This window comes from Prionailurus viverrinus, chromosome B1, assembly GCF_022837055.1.
Source record: "Prionailurus viverrinus isolate Anna chromosome B1, UM_Priviv_1.0, whole genome shotgun sequence".
Taxonomy (NCBI): domain Eukaryota; kingdom Metazoa; phylum Chordata; class Mammalia; order Carnivora; family Felidae; genus Prionailurus; species Prionailurus viverrinus.
In genome coordinates this window covers 86174976-86194414 of record NC_062564.1, presented here as the reverse complement: position 1 = coordinate 86194414, position 19439 = coordinate 86174976, and the positions used below count along the sequence as shown (strand labels likewise).

Below are 19439 nucleotides of genomic sequence, written 5' to 3'. Positions count from 1 at the left end.
GACCTACTAGCCAGATAAATATCTTTGAGTAGCTTCAGTCAATACCTCATGTAACAGATCAACCCGCTGAGCCTTGACCAAATTCCTAACTCACAAAATCATGATACATAATAAAATGGTTGTTACTTTAAGCCACTAAATTTTGGGATAATTTGTTATGCAGCAGTAGCTAACTAGAACATATTCTTACCTAGACAAGTTTCTCATCTAGTCCCCAAAGAAATCTCAGTAAGTAGAGTTCGCCACTTAGGAGTACTTTGTGTCAAAAAGCCATCGGTGTCTTTTACTGAGTGCCTGTTGCAAACCCCAATGATGTGCATGATAGGAAGTATAGGGGGCAGTCTCTGCCCTAAAGGATCTGATAAAATGATAATTATGGAATTCCTTTTACTGAGTGATTGCTATGAATTAGGCTAATAATTCTCAAAATTGGTGCTGAAATATCAGTGTCAGCATCACCTTGGAATTGTTAGAAATGCAAATTCTTGTTAGAAATGCAAGTCCTCATGTCTCACCCCAGACTTATAGAATCAGAAACTCTGGGAGTGGGCCAAGCAATAGGTATTTTAGTAAGTCCACCAGGTGATTCCAGTGCACAGTACAGTCTGAGAATTTACCTCACTGAATCGTCGCTGGACCCTGGGTTTCTCACCCTTGCCAGGACTTTCATTTTGGGCAGGAGAATTCTTGTGGGTGACCTGTGCACTGTAGGATGTTTGACAGCATCCAGGTCTCTCCCCAGTAAGTGCCAATAACACCTCTTGCCCCAGTTGTGGTAACTAAAAGTGTCACCAGACAGTGCCATATGTCTCCTGGGGGGTCAAAAATCACCTCCAGTTGAGAACCATTACCATAACCCTATGAGGTAGTGTTTGAAAATATATCCAGGATTGATTTTAATCAGGTATGGTAAGACAGGCAGACAGGGAAATGACTGTCATAAAGAAAGAAGTTTTTACTCACAGTTCCCTAGACACAGGAAGTGATGTGACACACCATGGGGAGGTCACCCAGTGGAACAGCTGGGTCAGTAAGGAAGCAGAGGGAGCAGGGGAAATCGAGGATAAGAGCCTTTATTATGGCCTCTGTGCAAGGAAATGGGTGAGGCATGGTAAGTGAGCTCAGGATTGGCTGGTTTGAATCATTTTAGTGGACTCTGGGGCCAAGGGGCTGTTCCCAGTTGCTCTGAGGTGATTAGAGCACGGGACTAGTGGTCAGAACATGAGACCCCAATAAAGGAGGTGGTTGCGGGTATGGGCTTTGGATTGTTTGGCTTGCGTACAAAAGGTATGCTTGCAGGCCAGTCCCTTGCCAATTCTAGGGATTGACTAGCCCTGAAAGGGACAGTCTCTCCAAAGTCAGCGAGGCCCCAGATGTCAAAGCATCAGAATAAAAAGACATGCTTGATTCAGGTAGATACAGTTGCCCATTTTATTGACGGCAAAGCTGAAATCTAGAGACATAACCTGTCCTCAGTTATCTCTCCCCTGAGGGGAGGACCTATATTGAAGCCTAGGTCTATGCACCCCTCAACCATGTTCTTAACCTGTGTGCTATACTGCTATTATTCCAGCTAATTAAGCATGCATGTGTATATCTACAGCTACATAAAAAGATAATGGACACAGCAAAGGAGGGTGCTGAATAATTTCTACATGAAATAACTGCACTAAGCAATGAGAAGAAGAGATGGCTTGTATTGGTCTAAAAAGGCTTTGTGGAGAATATGTCATTCAGACTGCTGGTGCCCCGACTCAGAGACTACACAGCCATTAAGCTTGCTGCAGGCTCTTGAAAGTTGGATAAAACGAAGCCAGGCAAAGCAGGGGAGAAATAATATTCTGAAAAGATGGGAAATGATGAGATCACAGGCTCAAAGGCACGAATGTGCAAGGTCCGACGGAAACACCAAGTGTTAATAGGCTGCTTTGGTTACTTGAAAGTAGATTAGAGGGAAAGAGAAGAAAGGGGGTGCAGCTGGATGCCATTCGCTTTAATAAGCTAAATCCATCAGAAGCAGTGCATGGATGCACAAAACATTCAGCATGATGAACTAAATAGAGACAAAAAAAAATCCCCCTCAAAAAGTGGTACTGCAATTCCAGTGCCTGGGTTCAATGAGATGTAGAGTAAGAGTCAAGTTGGAAATTTCCACTTTGACATCTTGCAAGATAATAAGTTAGGCTGGGAATCTGTGACCAACAGGGAACACGTGAAGAAAGTTCTTCCCACTTAGACTGAACAGAGTGTCAAAGGTTTGGGGAAGTGAAGTTGACAGCCATTCCTTTATTTGGAGGTTTCTGAGGGCTCGCACCGTGCCAGGCCCTGTGCTAGGTGATAGGGAGTTATAAATCATTAGTCACGTTCGTAAAACAGGATTTCTGCTGGTGAGGGACTAGCAAAGTAGTGAGCTCACAGCCTCTGCAGCACTAGGCAGAGAAGAGGGGCTTTCTGTACAGCCCGGCATTGGAGAGGGACACAATGAATGGGCACCTGTCCATGCGGTGAAATTCCAAGAGGTGCCTGTGAAGATCAGCCTTCCTCTACATCTGCACTATCCCTAGAGGCAGTTGTACCTCTGTCATCACTCTGACACTTTCAGAGTCTGAATCTCCAGGGGAGTTTAACAGTGCATGCTATCACTGGGCCCTCCCCCAAGAGGTGCAGATTCCCTGAGTGACAAAGGGAGCATTTCCTTCAACCTTTGATAACTCCATCAATACCTTTGCTATCAATGGACATTTCAGCAGCAGGAATTAGAAAGAAGTTAACAAGAATGCAAGCTCCAGCTGGGCTGAGATATTTGTCTGTTTTGTTCATGGCTATAGCCACCGCGTTTGGCCCATACTTAATAAGTCTTTGTTGAATGAAGGAATTGGACACATACACATGGTAGAGTAGGGGAAGGGAAGAAGTCAAGAAGAAACAACAAGAAGAAAGGGGTACTTTTTAAAAGTTTATTTATTTATTTTGAGAGACAGAGAGGGAGCACGAGCAGGGGAGGGGCAGAGAAAATGAAAGAGGTACTTTTAATAAAGAAGATGGAATGGTATGAAGTCTGAACTTGATGTTTACCAACGTTGTGCTGTGTTGGGGAGAAGCCTCTGGTCTTCACTCCACTGAGCTAGAATTATGAGTTGAATGGCACCTCTTCAACAATCAACCTAAGAAACACTGTGCCCATGGAAAAATAACCATTCAGTACCTTTAAACCTTGTAAAGGCTCCTGTCTGTGACTATTTCTAATGCTCAGCCCGTGCCACATTCACAGGCCATAAGGCCAAACATTTTTAAGTCACAAGAGTTCTCTGACAGGGCTCTGAGTGCTCACTGTTCACACACATCCACCAGCCCACTGTGGACACAGGCCCCAGTAATAGCCCGGGAGTGCCCTGCCATCACATCTCATTCCTGAGGTGAGCACACGAGCTCCAAACCACAGAAGTTGGAAACACTAGAGGAGAAAAATCAGGACATCCCACCAAGTTAAGCAAATACCTGAGCAAATGTCTGGATGAAAGGATTGTGTTATCAGATTTTTATAAAATTATTTTCAATGGGAAGAGCAGTTTGACTCCACATGTACTGATCATTGGGTTTTCAATGCCTCCCCCCACCCCTACCCTCCAAGCCCTTAAGTCCTTTAAAGAAATTCTCAGTTCTGGTTTGGACTTTAATTCACCCTTCTGTTTATGTATTTTCTTGGGAAAGATTCTTTTTTTCTTATACACCTTTTCTCCTTTCTTTCTCACTCATCATTTCTGTATTTATAGGTTTAGTTCTCCTTTTGCTTAGGACCAACAATGGGTGGGCCTCTAGAGGAAGGTAGAAAGGGAGCAGGTCTCTTTAACAGAACCAAGCACATCACAAAATGTCTGTCAAATGAACATGTCTGCCTCGAGCTTCCCACTCTGATGGGCTCAGTGCCGAGCTCTGATTTGCTCTAGTTAAAAAAAAAAATTCCCCTAATTTTACTGTCAAGATTTTGAGAAGCATTCTCATGGTTTTAAAGAGATTATTGCATAATTTGTTCATGTTTAAAGAATTATATTGTTAAATAAATTTAGCTCTCCAGATTCTAAATGACAAAAACAAGTGAAGTTACATCATTTGAATTATGAAGTGATAATGTCTTCCAATTCTGCCCCAATCAAAAGTGTAACAGTTTAAAGCTTATAATAATCATGTTCAAACATATTCAGATTATAATTACTTTTCTTCTGATAATGATAGCCCGTCTGATTGGATGATTACCTATTTGACTTTGATAAGTCTCAGAGGTCAAAAAAGGGATAATTGCAGACATCTGTTTTCTATGGAAAATATAATCTCAGAAAATAGTGTTTAAAGTGACATCTGCAAATATGTGTTTTAGAAAGAAACTCGTTGCACATTTAAAATCACAGGGAAAAGAAGCAATTCCTAAGCTACTATGTATCACACTGTCTATGTAAATAGATGAACAAGTTTAACTTACTAGTATTCATGTATGCATAAGTAATTATAAGCAGGCATGATTATATTTTGTACAGGTAGAATCAGAGGTGGAAATAGACTATGAGAAAGGAATGTGAAAGAGTCTATGATGTGGAATGACACAGAAGTTTTTCCTCTTTACTTTTGTTTGATTCAATCTAGACATATAAAGGTATAACCATTTTCCTGGTTGTTTTTAATTTTGAAATTACAGCTGGAAGATCTTGTCCCCTTGGTATCCCTTTGCAAATGACCTTCTTCACTTAGGAGATGCCTCTTAGTGGGGAAAAGGTTCATTCATGGCCACCATGATTTTCCCCGTAGAGGAGATCCCAGTTCTTCCCTTGGCAGGTGCATCATCTTCCCAAACCTTAGGGAGATGCCAAGAACCTCTCCCTCCCTCCAGTCAACAGCTGCATTTTGCAGTAAAAAGGGGAAAACTTTCTTTAATATTCCTTTGCACACATGGCAAAACTCCCTTGGTTTTAATTCATGAACTCAGAATCTTTTCTAATTCACGCAAGACCTGGGTAATCACTTTTGCCAGACTAAGCTTCTTAAAATACAACTTTCACCATAGCACTTTCCTTCTGAAAAGCCTTCCATGGCTCCCCAGTGTCTATAGAAGGAATTCCAAACTTCTCAGCAATTCACAAACCTTCATTATCTGACCTTAGCCTATTTTTCTCAACTTTATCTTCCTGATGACACCCTTTTGTTAAGTCCATCTACCACCAAGGGGTGTTAAGCTTTCTTGCCTTTAGTCTAAATTTCCACCTCTATATCATCTTTGCCTATCAACCTTTTGTTGGTGGTGGTTGTTTAGTTTCTGCATCTCAGGTGCACAGAACCAGATAAATCATAAACTTTGGTTCATAACATATTAGTATGATCGGTCCGTGCAAGAGCCTCTTTTGTATTTATTCATGCCGATTAAAATTTCCCTGAGTTTGCCTTAAATCCTATCTTCAGTAAGGTCTTCCTCTATACAAATAGGGATGATCACTTTGCTAAGAGAGCTCTTCTCTCCTCTGAACAATCACAGTATCTATTACCTAGAGTCTAGACCTCCATTTGCATTTTGCATGCAGCATAGTACCATTGCTGCGTCTGGACAATGGCTGGAATTAGCCGTGTCCTGCTATGTGGTATGTGCTCAGTGGTCCGTTGGAGCTCTATAATAGCTCCTACTAAGTTGTATTGTATTTTATCTGTGGCTGTCTTCTCCACAAAAGAGTAATTTCCTTGAGGCCGGACTCAGTTTCTCATTCATCTGGGCATCCCAAGTACCAACCACAGTGCCTGTGCCTGACAAGTTCTCTTTAGCAAGAAGTCATTGAGGGGAAATTACATTATAAACTCCTGGGAAACAATGAAGGAGCCACAGAATTTTAGGCAAGGAATGGACTCATATTCCTTCTGATCCCTCACTGTGCCTAGCAGAGTACCACACAGATGTAAGTTTTCAGTGAACATTTAGTGATTGATGGATGCTCAAACTTCTTGAGAAAATTAATGACCCTATATATATATTAGGGAGGGTGGCCAACTTATATCAGTTTCCCTCTAACTGTCCCAGTTTTAAAACAAAAAGCTGCATGTCCGGGAATTACTCTTGGGCCCAGGTAAACCAGGAGAGTTGGGCAGCCCAGTTAAGAGTCTCACACACATACAAATAACATAAAGGCTAATAATTATTCTCTCTCCTTGTTCAAGTCTTTTGAGGGCCACTTTTGTAAACTTAACTTGAATTTCTGTATATTTAAAAGTGACTTAAAAAGTTTCTTGAAGATTAAGTCTAAAAGTCAGGCTCTTCAGAATTAAAAGTTTTTAAATGTATTGTTATTCCCTTACTCTGAATTAGTAAGATTTTGAAAGGTAACCAGGACATTGATTTCTCAGAGTGGAGATTCTCTTTTGAGAGCTTAAAGAGACAGGCTCAACAGAGATTCAGGTCTTTGACATTTTGGCCAAGCAGGAATCAGGTCAACCTGTTACCTTCTCGTGGAGGCCACACCCCATTAGGCTGCAGACCCCTCCTGGTGGGGGGGCACTGCTGTGAGTTACCAAATTCCTTTTGTGTAAGACCAGCCTCCTTGGATCCTCTCAGAAATCTTTTATTAAATCTCTACAAATTTTCATATTCTCCACACTGTTTTATTTTTATTTCATTCCACATCCATGGTTATTGAGGGAATATTTACTTGCTATTGAAGGAAGTCATGTGGGATGTATAGTCAATAATTTTATCAAGGAATAACTTATCTTTGTGCTTTTGGTAGAAAAGGGAGGGAAATAGTTTCGCACCAAGTAGCTTATGAGCTTTTGAAGAATATTTACAAAGGGATATTTTTAGACAAAGAGATTATTATTTTCCCATTTTAGTAGAAAAGCAGTATAAAAACAAACAAAGCCTGAAACAAAACAAAACAGTAGAGACATAACAGAGAATGTGATGGCTGCTGATTTCTCTGTTAGTCACTTAACAAATACAACCCACAGAGTATACATGCTTGTTTCTAGGGAAAGGCTCCAGGGAGAATTATCCTGGACATAACTTATATGATTAAAGATTTGCTGGATTTCTAAGGAGAGGGGGAAGGTAAAATAAATACAAAAATTAAAAAAATACCTTTTAATTTTGTCAAAAGTGAGAAAACTTTTAGTAAAAGCAAATATTTGCAATAGTGGATTTTGAACTTTGGCACACTTAAGTTGACATCATTTACATAATTCCATGGTTTTATTTTTGCTTCTTTTGAGATATCTATGGGAACTAAGTCTCGTTAGCTAAGGATATGATTCTCTTTTATGCCAGGAAAATTGACTTCCAGCTGACAAGAATCTTCAATCCCTGACATACCTCTGGTCCTAACGGTTATTATTTCTTGCCTAGGCAACTGCCATGATCTCTTTCCTGTACTCACTCTACACACACACACTATCTGTTCTTCACAATACAGATAGAATCAATGTTCATTTTGCATGTATGATGATGTCATCCTCCTTCTCCCCCCGCTTTCAGTCTCTGCTTAAATCCTTATCTGAGTATGAATACTCTGAAGTCGAATTCAGACCAAGTTCTTTAGCATGGTCCTCAAGACCCTGTGTAGTTTGGCCCCATGTGCCTTTCCATCTCATCATGCACCAGTCTTTCCCTGTCTCTCTGCTCTTCAGCAAGGCCTTCATCCAGTTTCTCACATCTGCCATGTTTCCTCCCACCACAGGGCCTCTGCACATGCTGTTGCTTCTACCAGGAACATTCTGTCCTTCCCATTCTCCACTTAGTTAAATCCTTTTATTCCTTCAGAGTGCATGTCCTCAGGAAAGATTTCCCAGCAACCCTTATCCAGGTCAGATTCGGTTGAGAATACTGGACACTAAATTTAAACAAACCTACTCAACAGCCCTGTACCTAAGCAGACCATCTTGTCCCCTCCCTACTAGGGTGTGCCTTCCCTACAGGAGGAAAGCAGAACATGCTTCCAGTGGACAACATATTCTCAAGAAAGAGAGGAGGAAAAGGCTAGGTGGCACTCAGCGAGCTTCTTCTTCCCCATCATATTAAATCACTCTTTCTTCCTGGGGACAAAGTAAAAGGAGCTGGGAAGCCAGGAGCTTTATGCTAATGAGTCTCCCTCCGTAGGTATGGGGAAGAAGGGTTTTCCCTTAACAATGAAGGATGCAAAATTATTTCTAGTAGTGAGTCCCTCATTTCTTCACCGATTAAATAAACAGGTTAGACTAAGTAAGCTCTAAAGTCTTTTGCAGCCCCCAAATTTGTGAAACAATTCCAACTACAATATTCATGGCTTCAAATGTTGGCTATTTTGAGTTACATGGGAAGCTTCCACAGGCAGTGTTCTATTTCCTGCTTTTTGGCCCCAGTCTTCGTCACCCTGGGTCCCAGAGAACTTGCCTCCGCCCTGTTAGTCCCTTATCCAGTTAGCCGGGGTGGGGGGTGGGGGGTGTGGGGGGGTGCTTCTCCATGTCTCCAATTTAGGACCACTTGGAGCAGGGGGACTGTGGGAAGCTTCACTTAAACACTCCCCCTGCTCCTTAGTCAGCTTACTTAGGGAAAAGGAGGACAAATGGGAAATGGAAGGGTTGGAAATTAAGCCCCTTGAACAACTGGAGAGTCTCTGGGAAACTGGGGGTCTCATCTCTGACTTCAGTTATCCCTGTTCTGTGGTAAACAGTACATTTTCTTGTCTTGAGAGCTCTCTAAAATGTATCCCTTGCAAATGGTAAGGAAATTGAGTGCCCTATATACATATAAATAGCATCCTTAATCATCATCAACCAAATGCACTGTGCCTTCCTTATGATGTTTCAGGACAGCAACCAGGGGCTTCCCATGGCCTTTTGGGGGATTTTCCTTGATTTTGTAAAGCCTTGAGTAATACTGGAGCTGTATAATAACACTGAGCTACTTTTGCATTTATTCTAGTCTTAGGTTTGAACATTATAATATTAGTTGTTTAAATTTTCATAGATTCCAAGGTTCAGAGGAGTTCTGGGGGAGTCATTTAAATTCATCCTCCAGTGGGTCTCTGTGTAGAGCTGCAACTTGGCTAACAAAGACAAATGGTTTTCTATATGATGTGGAAAGGTCTCCAGGGGAAGATTCTGTAACCAACCACAGTAATCACAGATTACTAACATGAGTGTGCCCCCACTTTAAGAAAACCTGACCTGTGAAGCCTAAGTGGCAGGATAATTTATTGAGATGTTAGTCTGTGCTTTGTTCTTTGTAATTTGCCCCTCCTGCCCTGTCTCCCCACCTGATGGAAGTAGCCAGTTCTATTCCCTTCTCTGGGAGGTGACAGAATTTACTTGTGCTGTGTCTCTATTGCTTTGGCAGACAGAAGCATGGAGAAACAGGGTGCATTTGCCCATGTGCTAATCCTAAAGTCAGAGCCCATCTCCTTGAGGATTGGTGGACGGAGGCATGCTCCTTGGAGAGAGCAGAAATGCCCTAGGAGACAGAGGCAGGGAGCTATAAGTTCTTAGAAAATGGTTTTTATCTCTTTGACCTCTGTTTGATCATCTGTAAAATGAGAGGTTGATTTAATGACATTTATATACTTCCCCATTCTTGATTCTGTGGGATGATCAGTTTGTTAAGCTGTGATGCCCCGGGACCACTGTGGTGCATTTGTTTAAAGGCTTTTGGGGTAGAATGGCCACCTTCAGCGAATGAAAAAGTATATGCAATATCTGAGACATGCTTAGACTAAAAAGTTATTTGCTGTTTATCTAAAATTCACATTTAATTGGGCATCCTATATTTTAACTGGTAACCCTATGTGGGGGCACCTGTGTTTTGGGAGATGGGAGGCGGAGGGTGGAAGAAGCTGACTTCTATTCATGCCCACCAGCTGCACCCAGTGTTCAGGAAGCAGGTGTGTGTGTTTCCTTTCCCTGTGAGTATGCCTGTTTTATTTTTAAGTTCAGAAATGGACATCTTGAATGAGAACTATCCTGGTATAGTTTTCTTCAAAATCTTCAAAATGAAAACTTAATAGGAAAAAATATAAATGGGATCTACCCATTTAGTGAAGGTCGAAATTCTAAACTTTATAGAAATTAGAAACCAGACCAAAAAATCCTAAAGCAAGAAGACACCAACTGCTCAATTGATCAAAATGATAGTTCTTCCACATCACCTTTCCCAGGGAGGACATGACAGGTGTTATCGGTAGGAGTTATATTCTTCTCCTGCCCTCAAAATCTCTATGAAATAGGGAAGCAAATGGAGTTAAGGTTCCCATTGCCTTTTCTACAACATTATAAGCTTTTAAAAAATGTGCCTTTGAACTTTCTCTATTTTGGAATTGCATTTAATATCATTCTATGATTTAAGGAAATCATCTGTGAATCAAGCCAACCTTGATGACACAGGTTGGGCTGCCTATGATTTCTTGACACAACATAGGTCAGGATCTAAAAGTGAATGTGGAAAGAAACACGATTTATATTTCACCCAATTAGTGCATATATGACCTTCGTGTGAAAGTTAAGGTGGCCTTGGGTAAAAGGACTCTTTCATTGATTTATCCCATTTTTTAAAAAATAGGGATAGTCCTGCATTTTTTTTCTTTATGTTCATTTATTTTTGACACAGAGAGAGACAGAGCATGAGCGGGGGAGGGGCAGAGAGAGAGAGGGAGACACAGAATCCGAAGCAGGCTCCAGGCCCTAAGGTGTCAGCACAGAGCCCGATGTGGGGCTTGAACTCACAAACCATAATCTGAGCCAAAACCAAGAGTCAGACACGTAATGGGCTGAGCCACCCAGGTGCCCCATGATTTATCCCATTTTTAATCAAAGAAAGGTTTACCAACACACACAGGATGCAGTAACTCAGTCTCAAGACTGAATGCTGTGAAAATTCGCAGGAAATTTAGCATTGAATATATCCTCACCCATAACAAGGAGGTATTCGTGAGTAGGTGTGGGCACAAAATTGGAAGTCTGTGTCCAGTTTGAATAATTTAGTGGAATCTGAAGCTTTGTGAGTGAAGATGAGAGGCCCTAATGCCTTCAGTGCAGCTATGTTTGCATTGAGATTAACATAGTATGATCTGCAGGACATAGTTACCCTTTAAGAGGCTGTGTGTGTGAGAGAGAGAGAGACAGACAGACAGATAGACAGACAGAGAACCTGAGAGACTGAATGAAAGCAACTTCCTTTATCAATGTTCAATTTTCCTCGATATCAATCTCACCTCTCTTTTCCCGCTCTACAATCTAGAATTAGGTTTGCTTTGAGTCATAAGAAGTGTCAAAAAAAAAATCCCACCTATTACTCCTAACTTGTTTTGTCAAGAAATTTTGCTTTGCTTGCACTCATAGGAAGGGCACGAGCAAAACATCTCAGGGCCATTCACCTGGGAAATACATAGGCGTGGTCTGGATCAGGACCCGTCTTCTAAAATGCATTTCAGAATAATTTTTTATTTTTTTAAAAAAAATTTTCAAGGTTTATTTATTTATTTTGAGAAAGAGAGAGAGAGAGTGAGTGGGGAAGGGGCAGAGACAGAGGGAGACAGAATCCGAAGCAGGCTCCAGGCTCTGAGGTATCGGCACAGAGCCCGAGGTAGGGCTCAAACTCACGAACCATGAGATCGTGACCTGAGCTGAAGTCAGATGCTTACCTGACTGAGCTATCCAGGTACCCCCAGAATGATTTAACATGCTCATGCATTTTCTGAGGGGCAAGACTGTCCTGCAGAATAGATAAAATGGCCCAACTTCAAGTAGGTAGACAACTATTTAATTTTAAAAGAATATTTTAAGGATGCTTAGCCTTGGTAATGTTCTGATGCTGTAAGCAGGGCTGGGGAGTCTAGCGTAGGGCTGCTCCCCCAGGGGGAGCAGAGGCTGGGTTGAGGGTGGAGAGAACTTATATCAGATGTGATGTTGCTTAATCAAGGTTAAGCCTTAGGCTGTTACCAAGGAGAGGAAGAGCTGGTGAATCTGACTACATAATTGTTATTTACCTCTCTCTCTCTTTCTCTCTCTCTCTCAAAAAAAAAAAAAAAAGATTGGGAAAGAAGGGAGGAAGGAAGGGACAAGCTTAGACTCTGTAGGTTATTTCTGAATAATGGAAATACTTTAAATTCTTGTTGTAATTAATCAAATCTATGCTCTTCCAGAGTAGAAAACTAAATGGATGCATCATTAACGGCTTACTGTAAAAGTACAATCATGCAAATTTAACATAGCCTTCTATTCATTCCAACTGAAGACTAATGATAACAGTTAACGTCTTGAACCCTCACTGTGTGCTAGATATAGACATCGTGTTGAAAGCTCTGCACACATTATTTTCCTCGAACCTCAGCTGAGGAAACTGAGGCTTACAGAATCAAAGCCAATCGCCACATCTCAAAGTTTGTATATGGGGCAAGCAGGATTGGCATCTTGTCTCGAAGGTCTTACTCTAAAGTTGTGTTCATAGCCACTGTGCTATATTTCATCTCCTGCCTGCCTGCAACAGACACATCCTTGCAATCAGGAACAGGTTTTTCTTAAGGAGCCAAAGGAGAGGAGAGCCAATTTAGATGATAGGAGGAAAATTGTGGCAGAGCACACCTCTGTCACAGACAGCTCTTTGAAAATCCCAGGTGACTGAACTGAAATAAATGGAAACAATGTACTTACTGGATGCAGGGCATGGTTTACTGTTATAGCGGACAGCAGAGGGTGAGACAGCCTAATGCTGGAGCCAGCATAAAAAAAGCTCTTGGTCACTGCATTCTTGGTCAGGGTTGTAAGAAGCTGGGGTGTCCCTAGATTTAAATTTTGGTTGTTTGGCTTATGGAGATAACAAGAAAAATGATATGGAAATAGGGCTTTTCCAAATTTCAGAACTTTAGATGGGAACGCAGCATTTCCCTTGTAATAAAGGCTGGGTAGGGAAGAACCTTCTTCCCTTAGCTGGACTAAGACCATGCAAAGTGCTAAGTACCATGTGAACAGCCCCGAGTTTAAGTGACACAGTGGTAAGAGCCAGACAGACCTGGCTTCCCACTCCTGCTCCTGCACTCAGGGAGGCCCCTTAACCTCCCAGAGTCAGTTCCCTTACCTGTACCATGGGATTAGAATGCTTTTCTAGGTTGTCTTGAGGATCGGAGATCATGTACAATTGTACCTGGCACAGAGTGCGTGCTTGATAAGTGGTAGTTATTACAGGTCTATAGGTTTTACTGAGTGGGTGAGAGAAGGCTAAACTAAGAAAGGAAAACATTGGAAGGGCTGAAAAAGAAAAAAAGGGGGAGGGAGGGGATGATGGCATCTGGCCTGAGAGCCCTGCTGTTGCCCCTCCCTAACTCTGTCCTTTTAATGAGCCATATGCAGCTTCCGATAGATGAGATCTGGTGCCTGCAAAGACAAAACAGAGCCAAAAGGCGATGTAACATGGAATTATAGACCACATTTCCCTCTAATGAGCCAGCCTGCTCGTTAAGAATGCAGTGCCGTTTGGAGCCCAGATTGGGTGCTGCGTGCAGTTGTGCGCCGGCCCCCTCCCAGCACATGCACATGGGTGGTTTGAGCACGCGAGCGTGACTGCCAATATCACGGTTGGTTAGTTCCAGCCCAACACCGGGCGGTGTGATGTATGCGGGAGGCGGTGTACTGGAGCAGGACTGTTAAGGACAACTACGGGAGTCATGCAGCCTTCAAGTTACTTGGGAAATGGCCTCTCGTCGGACAATGATGCTCTCAAGATCTGGCTGAGTGAAGAGGCATTCTGGAAGTGAGAAGAAGAGGCACTGGCTATTCCCACAAAGGGCTTACTGCTCAGTTAGGAAGACCACCCCCCCACACCACACGTGCACTCTACACACACCACACACACATGCAGGCCACGTACAGACCACATACGTATACGTACCATGCATCACACATGTATGCACGTACCACATGCACTAAATACATGTATACACAGGCACACCATGCACACGCACCCAGCACACATACCCTCTGCACATACTACACACACACCTATCACATACAGACTGCACACACATACACACACCATTTATAACACACATTTCCATATACCACATGCCCCACACATCACACCTACATACACACACGTACACATGCCACACAAGCATGCCACACACACGGCATGTGTACACATATCCATCCATATCACTCACGTATATACACACCAATCCCATACTATAATCGTGCACTACACCACACACAACACACAGCTGGACACACACTATAGACTTCGACACCACACATGTACACAAATCACCCACACCCCCTGCTTACATCACATATACCCCCACAGGTACACACATGTGCTATTCTCCATAATTACTTACATACTATATAGATATAAACATGTACAGCACATAACACAAACATGTACCACATATCACACATGCACACCACACTCACAGTACACACTGGTACACACATACACACACCACACAAACACCCTACACATAACATACCAATGTACCCACACCACACAGAAAAACACATTCCTACACAATATACACACATAATACATACATATGCCTTAAATGTACACCACACAGGTATAGAAATCCTCCCACACCCCACATATATCACACACGTCCATATAACAAACATGAACACACACATCATCCATACCACCCATATGGTAGCACTTATGCACACACACACAACACATTTATGTACATATATACGTATGCACCTATACATAGCACACACAATACACACATAGAAACGCCCCCCTCCACATACACACACAACACATACAGATACATGCCATGTACCACACACATGATCATACACAACACACACATAACACATACACCCACTACCACACACACGCATTATCTTTCACACGTCCCATAGACACACATAACAAGCACATATAGAATGTGCCTTGCTGTGTCCCCTTGCAAGACTGTGGCCCTGTGGGGACCAGGACACTAAGCCCACAGAGCTCAGAGTGGTGGGAACAGGAAGCAAAATTGAGGCAGTAAGTCATTGGGACTGGCAGACTCTGGATGATGTGGTGTGTGATACAATGAGTGATCCCATGGGTCCACTCCCTTATTTTCTTCAAAGTGAAATGGGTCCTCTGTTGGATGCTATGTTGTTAGGGATTCTGAGACTATGGATCAAACATACTACAAACCCCTGGATAGTGTGCTGGTTGAGGCTCTGTGGGCAGGAAAGCCAAACTCATTTTGAGAAAGGTCTCTATCCCAGTGAAGAAGAGCTGCTAATCCTTCAAAGATCGGAGAGGCCCAATGTAGGTGACTTGTCACCACATGGCCCAGTGGTCTCCATGAGGAGTGCCACATCAGGGACTCAATATTGATCTTTGCTGCTGACAGGCTGGGCATTCCAAAGGCAGCCCCATTAAGTGGAAGCCAGTCCTGCTGGGTCCATCAATGGTCTCCACCTCTGTCCTTGTGGCCATTCCTTTAATGTGTCTGTTATGCCAGTTCTGAGACAGCTCATGACAAAGAATGCCTAACTAATATCAACTGGCCAAGTCATTTTGTCTATGTGGTTACTCTGTACCTTTTCTGTGAGGATGCTTTTTTAGTGTGTATTAAAGTGTGATACAACAATCTTGACACTTCATGCTCAACCCCCTATGTCCATCCACATGCCTCTACCCCAGGACTCCTCACCAATCTTCCAGTTCTTTCACTCCCAGGCCCTGGCTAGACCAGGAATCTCTGTACAGTTAATCCTTGAACAACATGAGTTTGGACTATTCAGGTCTACTTACATGCAGATATTTTTTAATACAGTATAGGACTATAAATGTATTTTCTCTTCCTTATGATCTACTTAATAACACCTTCTTTTCTTTAGTTTCGTTTATTGTAAGGATACAGTATAAAATACATACAACATATAAAATATGTATTAATCAACTGTTTGTTATTGATAAAGTTTCTGATCAATAACAGGCTATTAGAAGTTAAGTTTGGGGGGAGTCAAAAGTTATATGCAGATTTTCAATTGCACTGGGGTTTGGTGCCCCTAACCCCTGCATTGTTCAAGGGTCAACCATACATTCTCACCTCATTCTCTCTCTCACAAAATGGATGATCAGGTACAATGCTCACTGCTCTGCCCATTGGGAAGTTTTTACTTTGCTCTTGTCTTTCAAGGTTACCCTGTGAATATGGCTGTAATACAGCTGTCATTCATTTTCAGCTTGTGTCCCATATTGAGCCATGCAAGAGACAATTCTCACGAATCTCTTATTTCTGTATGTTTGCAAGGAGAGGCACTGACTACCTCTTTTCTAGATCATCTTCTCCAGGATGTTTGTATAGTGATTGGCCTTAGAAAACAGAGATAGTGTCTCCCTCCAGAGCAAAAAGCAGGCATACTTATTATCCATTATAGAAGATTTGGGTTTCATAAGTTCAAAGTTTCTCTCCTATAATGGAACCTACTATATGTGCAAGTGTCACTTAGCATTCTTTACACTACCTTATAGGAATTGGAACTCAGGTAACTGCTGTAAACAAAACAAGACAAACAAAATTAACAAAAACAAAACAGAACACTGATACCCTGGCTACTGCTATTGTGCTCAGTAAGAAAGTTCTTTGAATCCTGGGCGCCTGGGTGGCTCAATAGGTTAAGCGTCCGACTCAGGTCATGATCCCAGGGTTGTGGGATCAAGCCCCATGTTGGGCTCTGAACTGAGCATGGAGTCTGCTTAAGGTTCTCTCTCTCTCCCCTTCCCCTGCTTATGCTCACTCTCTCTCTCTCTCTCTCTCTCTCTCTCAAAAAAGAAAAAAAAAAAAAGGAAAGTTCTTTGACCACATCTTCTGCTAGCCTCAATACGACTACGGCAGGATAACTTGGTTTTGGCAAGCTGACATACCACTCATTAGTCAAGTTTGGACTTTGTCTCTCTTCCTTCAACTGGTCATATGAGGCACTCTTTTGGCAACATGTGCGGCACTGATGCAACCACAATAGGTGACAAAGGGGCCTGGGCTCCCTGCTCATGCAACCTCCTTATGCTTCTGGTTCCACTCATTTCCATCTTACAACAAATTACTTCTGAGCCTATCTGATTTCATGACTTGGCAGTTCCAACAGAACCTAGATCACAATAGATAGTCTAGCTACATAGTCACGCAATGCCTCATGGTTTAGCTTTCCATCAGAAACATGTCCAAAAATATGCCAGGAGCTTTCTCAAAAGACATAATTTTGCTGTACATAGCATGGCCTTTCTCTAGAATCCCAGAGACCTGCATTATTTTTTCTCACTGGGATTTGCCATTAATTCCATGCTATATATTTTCCTATCGCTGACTCTTTCAACACCATAGAGTCTGTTGAATCGTATGGTGCAAATGGTCAGGCAGGCTAGAGCTGCTGAAGAACCCATTCCTACTCAAAGCCCCATTGGAAACTGGCAGTCATCTGTGTCATCTGGTATATGGGCTGGAACAGTATTCCCAAGTATGGAAAGTGCTATCTTCAGAAGGGGCCAAAGAGACCTCTTTAGCAGGGATATCCTGGACCCCTACATACTTCACTGAGTAGCAGCTCCCTGATTCTTCATATATCACACCCTCTGCAATGTACGTATCTTCCCAAGGCCTCCAGTGGATAGCAACCTCTTGCTCATCTTGCCCAATCAACATGATGTCATCAACATAATGGATCAATGTAACATTCTGCAGAATGTCCAGATGGTCCAGATCCCCAGAGGCTATGTTGTGGCAGAGAGTGACTGAGTTAAAAAAATCCCGAGAACAAAATCGTGTTTTAGTAACCAATCAGTGGCTATGTACCGTATACCTGAAGTATATTAATCTGTTCTAGCAATGAAATCACAGGTGGCACAATAGCTTTTATCAGGACTACTACTTGGCAAAGTCTGCAGTAGAAAATAATCATTCTCAAGGACCCAACTTGAGAATGGGGCCAGACTAGCAAATTAAACACAGATATATTGGGGACCACCACCCTGTATCTTTGAAGTCTTTAATGGGCACAAATATCCACTGTTAGAATATGGTATTGCTTTTGATTTACTATCTTAGTTGGAGATAGGGTGGAGAGTGAGGGCAATTTCAGAGGCTTCCACTTGGCCTTCAATAGCTCATACCCATATGCCAAGGATCCGATGTTTGGGTTACACCAAATGCCACGTGTATCAGTTCTGATTATATACTCAAGGACTGGAGACATGACTACTAGGTGGATCCAACGACTACCTAGAGGACACACTGGAAGCCAAGCTTTAGCCAGGATTTACTTTATTTCCTGGCTCTGTGATCTCCAACTCTAACAGAAGGCTGCGATAACACTTCAGGTCTCTTCTCTAGGCATCAATGTCAACTCAGACCCGTGTCTGATAGCATCAAAATATTTGGGTATACTCATTTCCCCAGTGTGCATAGGCCCCTTTTGGGGAGGAGTAGGGGAATCATCATGGTATATACTTGCCATGGAATTGCAGTCTCATTTTGCCTAGGGATCTGGCCACCTCTTTAGTGAATGGGATCAGATCTGACAATCTTCTCAGGTCCAGGAAATAAAGCAGATGGTGATGACTTTTTATTGGAGAGCTCTCTGCTACTGCTCCTCCGTTCATGCCTTCTTCTGACTGTAGGTATTAATAAGTACCCTCATTGGCTAGCTGTCATTTTACCTCCAGTCTTATGTTCAACCATTTTGATCAAGCGTATTCAAAATCTAATTCCAGGGGTACCTCTCTGGCTCCTGGTGGTTCATGCTAGCTGATTCTCTCAGCTTCTTTGAGATATAATCTCTATTTTTCCTTACCAAACCCTATATGTCCTCAGCTGAATTATGCTGAAATTTAATCTTCATTACTGGCCTGGCAGCCAGAATAAGAGATGCGATAGCTCCTGGGTTGGGGGACAGGGGTACTTGGTACCTTGCTGAGGAATTACAAAATTGAATTACAAAATTGCTGTCTTTTACCCTGGGGGGTGGGGGCATCTACAAGAGCTCTGAGGGTTAGGAGGGACCTGAGGAATCAAATTCTTGAGAACATCCACCTAGATGTCCTTGACTCAGTGTTTAAGGTCTTATGTTTTCCCAACCAGGGCCTTGATCCCATAAGATCTGTCTTGGCTGAGTATGTAAACATCACTTTGGCTTTGCAATCCTATCAGATTCTGAATTTGCTCCTCAACTGTGTCTGCTCTTCCACTGCATGAGATAAAAGCCTCTTTATAAACTATCAGAAAGGCCCCCTGGCTCCCACACTTAGCTTTTGTCTGTATGTTAACTGTACTTGGTTTCTTCGTATTCCCCTGCAGCCCACCAGTACAACTTAGTAGCAACCAGTAAATTCTACTGTCCTTGTAAGCCATGTTCCCCCACATATCTTTCAGATGTCTTAATCATCACACAGGCAAAGGCATTCTCCCTTACCAGAATGTTTTCCCAGGGGCAACCACACATGAAATCTTCAACAG

The 19439-nt window shown here is 42.4% G+C and overlaps 1 protein-coding gene across 1 annotated transcript in view; it reads right to left on the bottom strand.

The window, feature by feature from the left end:
- MAML3 (mastermind like transcriptional coactivator 3) overlaps window positions 1–19439 on the bottom strand; it is a 606598-nt gene that overhangs the window by 507951 nt on the left and 79208 nt on the right. The window lies entirely within an intron of this gene.